The sequence below is a fragment of the Oryza glaberrima genome, chromosome 6 (assembly GCF_000147395.1).
Source record: "Oryza glaberrima chromosome 6, OglaRS2, whole genome shotgun sequence".
Lineage (NCBI taxonomy): Eukaryota > Viridiplantae > Streptophyta > Magnoliopsida > Poales > Poaceae > Oryza > Oryza glaberrima.
In genome coordinates this window covers 19,320,619-19,326,797 of record NC_068331.1, presented here as the reverse complement: position 1 = coordinate 19,326,797, position 6,179 = coordinate 19,320,619, and the positions used below count along the sequence as shown (strand labels likewise).

Below are 6,179 nucleotides of genomic sequence, written 5' to 3'. Positions count from 1 at the left end.
AATCAAAATGTATGCTCAGACTAATAATCAAAGTTTATGCAAAGTACAGAAGCAGGGGAAGATTCTTGTGTGAAATAGTCAATTTTAGGTTACTGCATTCATTCTCACTTTTATCTCCACCTCTACCATGTGGAACTGAAAATTTGTTATGCTCGTATCTCTGGCTGTACTTCCAAACCCAAACAAGCAGGTCATATGTGTGTTCTTGTCTATAATGAATATAGTGCCCCCATCTTAACTGAAAGTTTAGTAGTACTTACCGCATTTAAGCTCAATTATATGCATCCAGTTATGTCATATTAAGCCATTTATAATTTATAGTTATCTCTTTGAACAATTCATAAGTTTTCAATAGATGTAGTTTTCCAATTTCTGCAAAGCATATGATTTTCATGTAGAGGCGGTCAACCTGTAGCTTTTCTCTTGTAGCTGCCATATTACACTATGCTTTAGCTTTAACATTTAAGAGCAATTGATGATTTATTTGCTTTCCAGTACTGTGGGAATGGAAGGTGCTGAGAAAAAGGAATATTTATTTGCTTGGTTCTTTTCTGGATTCTTCTCTAGCTGAAAGTGCTACATCCATTATTTTTTTTGTCATGCATATACTACACTTATAATTGTATAGTCTTCTAATTTTTTACTCCTTGTGCAGAGATAGTTGTAGTTGGTACAATATTCCCGTATAGTCAAGCATACTTACACATAGATTAATTCGTGCTCTTGAAATACAGTAAGCCAATTTTGCAGGCAAAATGGCTAGAAAGAAACGGTTGAACATAGTACATAGCAGCTGTCACCATGGAAATGGAGAGGGAAGTAGCAGCGGACAATCATTGCCACAAGTCGAGCCTCCTCTACCATATGAAGACGAGGTGATTCATGTTGAGCAGCAAGATGATGAGCCCCTCAACATGCCTGGTAAAACTTTAACTACCTGAATCCCAAATAGTTTGTGATTGCATATATATGGTTAACCTAAAGTTAGTGAGCCTTATGTCAATTAATTTTGTAGTACAAGATGAAGAGGTGAAGAAGCGCAAGGAGACAACCTTGCGATATGTTTGGGATCTTCCACCTGGGAAACGCATAGTTGTAAAATGCAACAAATTAGGGCAACCTATCGGGGATGAAGGTGGATTGCTAGGACAGTTTTTGGGCACATTAGCAAGAAATGGAGCTTACTGTCCATTAGATAAGATGACCTGGAGAAAGATCAAAGCAGATGAAGGAGATTTAACAATACTACAATTTGTCCAGGTACCTCAAACGCTAAAATAGCATAAGTATAATGCTCTGTTTGTATTACTAGTCATTACTTTTTGCCTACTCTCAGATTGATGCATCTGTTCATATCCATGGCAACTGAATGTTTTCGATTCAATGTTTATATGTATTTTACAGATATTCAATGCTGAGTTTTCTTACTTGCTGTTATCCCTTGCCTAACCATTGACGCAATCATGCAAATTAAAATACTTCTACTCTCATTATTCCTATGTATTTCAGACAAAGTTCCTGTACCCTCCATCATGCGTTCAATGGATACTGAAATCAATTGGAAGAGATTGGAGGCGATACAAGGCTGCACTAAAAGATAAATATTTTAACCCAAAGAAGAAGCATTCTGCTCTGTATAAGCTTTGTCCAGACGATGTAGAAAAAGACCAATGGATTCCACTTATCAAATATTGGAAGTCAAAAAAAGGAAAGGTAAAAAATCTGCTCCACAATCTGTACTATTGTCTCATTGACATATATTGTACTGTTGTTCCTATTGTAAACAACATTGGAAGTGTGAACTCAATGAGACTACATTGCTTCTGTAATAGGCCCTCAGTGCAAAGAACAAAAGAAGTCGTTCAATGTTACAGAACCCTCACTCAGCAGGGACAAAGAGTTATGCTCGTTGGTCTGAGGACTTGGTGAGCCAATTTGTTTTGTTCAAAATTCATCTATACATGTTCACTTTACTTTCTTACATTACCTTTTATTTTCAGAGACAAGATGATCCAAATAAAAAGCAGCCACATAGAGCAATGGTTTACTTAGCAACTCACAAAAAAAGGATAAAGATAAAAATCAACACGTGGTATGCCATATACACATAATCCTTCCATAAATATCTAATATGTATGTTATCTACCTTGTACAGTGGGCATATATTTTTTCACTTGTAGGTCACATTGGAGAACCTCATTGATGAACAACCAGAGTTGGCACAAAATGACCAAGGAAGAGTTGCATGGGAAGGTGATGCGCTAAATAAAGTATTGGGCAAAGAAAAACCTGGCCAAGTGCACGGAATGGGATTACTTCCTGTTCCTAAGCAAGTTTATAGTCGTACCACATCATCTCAAGAACATAAACATCACTACAGTGAATGACTCATCATCGGATGAAGAGACACATGTTAGAGGGGAAGTGGGGGAATTAAAAAAATTAGTCAAAACACTGGGTCAACGTATTGAGGAGTTGGAAAACAAAGGAACAAGCAATGGGAATAGTGAACCAACTATGGTAAACGTTATAAATACCTTTGTCCTTAACATTGAATTTTTAGCTACTTCTGATTTCATTTTTGTAGATGCTTGTAAAATAAAAAATTTATGTGATTCACACTAAAATCTTACCCTTTCCTGATTTCATTGTTGTAGGCAACATCTCAGAGAACTTTTGATGATGGTATTGAAGAGGGAGTAGTACGGACTAATAGAAAGGTAATGTCAAAGTAATGCATTCTATGTTTCTCACCATATTTTGTGCAACAATATTTAAATATGTGCACATACAGAGGGTTCGATGCAGTAGACCTGATCAAGACGACTCAATGAGTAATCAAAGAAATATATCAATGGTATTTTGTCGTTTCTAATTGATAAATTTTATTTGAACACTCAATACACATACTGGCATGTATAGTAAATTTTTATTGTCCATTCCACTATAGAACAAAAGAAGATGTGAGGAACAGCAAAATATGCACCATGACAATATTCTGGATCTTTGTGGCAAAAAGGTTAGGATTTGTTGTTTTCATTCATATGGTGCAATGCAATTTATATATGGTTTTACATGGATTATATATCATGGAACCAGCACCAGGAGGCTGATAACAACGTAGGATCACCATGTCAAGATGATTCATCATCACAGCCACACCTTGCTCATGATATTCGGCGGGAGGTAGTTCTTGAATGCCTATTAAAATTGTACTTGTTTTTCAATGTGTTTTATCCATCTCACTATGATATTAGAGTGAAATATAAACACGTTGTTGGGAGAACTCCTAGTTAGGCAATGCTACATCTGTGAATGCATCATTTGTGTGAAACATAAACATAATCTTTTCAAGGAGTACTGCTATATTGTTATAGACATTAATCAACTGAAAATTAAGTAGTAGCTTCTAGTGCTCAAGTTTAGCTTTGGACCCTTCATCTATGCCATTTAGTGTTGGCAACCGAATGATAAACATGAAAGGATATTAAAAGCAATTTGTCATATCTTAATAAAGTTGGTCTTGTTCATTTGTGCTATTGGTTTGTATATACCATTTACATGCTCTAAATACTGTTATATGTCATGTCCTTCCATTTTTCCTAATTATAAGATTAATGTGCAGAGTTGGGTTCAAAGTACAAAAGTTATGTTATAATGCAATATGTTCTGACCTCTTTGTAATGTAACAAAATTTCTTATGTCTCAACATAGATGAATAAAAAGAAGCACCGAAATTTAGAGAAATTTGCAAAGACTACAGAAAAACAGGACACTCAGAAGAAGACTGCACATCACATGGCCCAAAATAGGGTGCATTCTTCTTCAATGAAGGTAGTAAAAACATACAAAGATGGTACTACTAAATTATTGTTTAACAATTAATTATTGTATATTTCTTAATGAATACATTATTTCTATTGTAGGTTGGTACCACAATAATCTTGGTGACTGCAAAATATCCTAACAAAGAAACTGTGGCATATGCTACTTATTTGAGTAGTAACCCAAGAGACAAAGTGGATGGTGTTGAGATTGGTAATGAGTTCACTAAAGTGGTTATCAATCATCCACTTAAGGAAGATGAAGAGCTCGTAAGGCCACTAAAGCACTGCAAGACAATTGGTGATGCCCATTATGAAGGAATGTCGATTGCTTGGCCTTCATTTTGTGTATGCTCATAATACCTTCATGTAATATATATATGATGAATACTATATATATAATTGCAATGCAAATGCTAATATATAAATTTGTTATGTAGGTTCAAAAGATCAATGGTTAAAATTCTCATGTTTTAGGATCACATCAAGATGGAATCAACAAGATATGGAGCTGATGAAGATTACATAAGATTAGATATATTCTATATTTTTTTGCTAGTAGTTTGTTGCTCGAAATATGTATTTACCTTTCCAAAGGACATGACTCTGAATTTGTTTGTTTTCAATTGGGATGATGTAATTAGAGTGCTCATCAAAACTTTCTTATTGCAAAGTAATATATCATGGTTACATCACTTCGTTTATGATTATTTGTCCTATTGTGTGTATGTGCATTTACTTTATTACACCATTTTCTTAATAAATGTATTAATATTACAAAGTGCACTACAGTTCTTTTGTAATTATGTTGCAATATGTAAAAAAGGTGTTACAGAATATGTTGCTACAAGTGAAAAAACAAATTACAAACAGTGTTGGTACAACTAGAAAAATGGTGTTACTATGATGTATGGTAACACATAAATACGTGTTGCTATAGCACTAATGTAACACCTTTTCTTTTCTACAGGAACGGTCCAATGTGTTACAACTAACTAAACTATAGTAACATAGTCTATAGTAACAGTTTACCGATGTGTTCCAATGGACCATTGTAACACCTTTTTAGGGATATAGTAACACAAAATCGTGTTACTAAATGCCTATCCTGACGTAGTGGGCTCAATTACACAGTTTCTTCAACCTCCAGTCATCTAGGGATGTTTAGTTTATCATTCATGGTGAAAAAATTAAAGGGGATGCTCCAGGATATCCATGGATCTTATGGGTGTAGAGGGGACTCGAGTCCCCCCGCACCCACGTTGGATCCTCCCCTGCTTGTACAGTTGTACTGTGATGTTCACGTTCATGTCATTCACTCCACCAAATGAATACCCAAGATTTTTTTTAAAAAAATGCATATATGAAATATATATTCCATATGTATACAGAAAAAATAGAAAAATGTCTACCCATTTACAGAAAAAATAGAAAAATGTCTACCCATTCAAAAGAAGCCCAAACTATAAGGCTTACCCATCCTCCTCTCCTCACTATTTGAGGCCCATTGGCCAAATAACAAAAAGGAAAGCCCAAAAACTTCCTAAACCCTCATCTCGTTCCCTATCCAGCCGCCAGGCCGAGGCCACCAGGGAGGTGACTTCGCCCGCCTGTCGCCCCGTCGCGCGGTCGCCGCCTCGCTGCTTTGGCCCCTCCACGCGCCAGCGCAGGCGGCGCCCGCTCTCTAGCCTGTCTCGGCACCTCCAGTGCATTCGCCAGCACCAGCTAGCGGCGCCGTCCGGAGCTCCCGACGAAGCCCGAGGGACGAAGGTAACTCTTCCCCTCATTCCCTGCCTTGCCCTGCCCGTAGATGGTTTATGTTTAGGATTTAGGAAGGAATTAGGAAAGTAGGATTTAATTCATAGTTGATTTTGGATTTAGGATTTGCTTTATTTCAATCCAGGAATGGTTCTTACTTCATGATTGAACATTTTTTATTTAGGATTTTGTGAAGCTTTGTAGGCTTGTATCAGAGTTAGCACTTATTTAGCAGAGTTAGCATGGTTATTGGTTAGTACTTAAATTAGAAGACCATAATATTGTTTTATTGCTGTTGCTAAGGAGAATACTGATTATGCATGGTTTTTTGGGCAACTTGCATATTTGTTGAATGTCCTTGGGATGTCTTGTACATTCATTGAAAGGGATTTCTTCTTGCCAGTTAAGGATAAAAACATCATCACTCATTTTCAAAATATCAAGAAACGAAAATTTCTTCTCTAAATTGTAAGGTTTCTAACCGTTTTGCCATTTTCTAGTTTAGTACTGTACTCTAATTTGTTTGATACAATCGATTTATGGTCAATTATATGAATATATGATATATGACTTTATGAAATCATACTTATACTGTTA

At 36.0% G+C, this 6,179-nt stretch overlaps 1 pseudogene; it reads left to right on the top strand.

Annotated features, from left to right (window-relative positions):
• Positions 1-729: 729 nt before the first annotated feature.
• Positions 730-4,184, top strand: LOC127776974 (uncharacterized; annotated as a pseudogene).
• Positions 4,185-6,179: the final 1,995 nt, after the last annotated feature.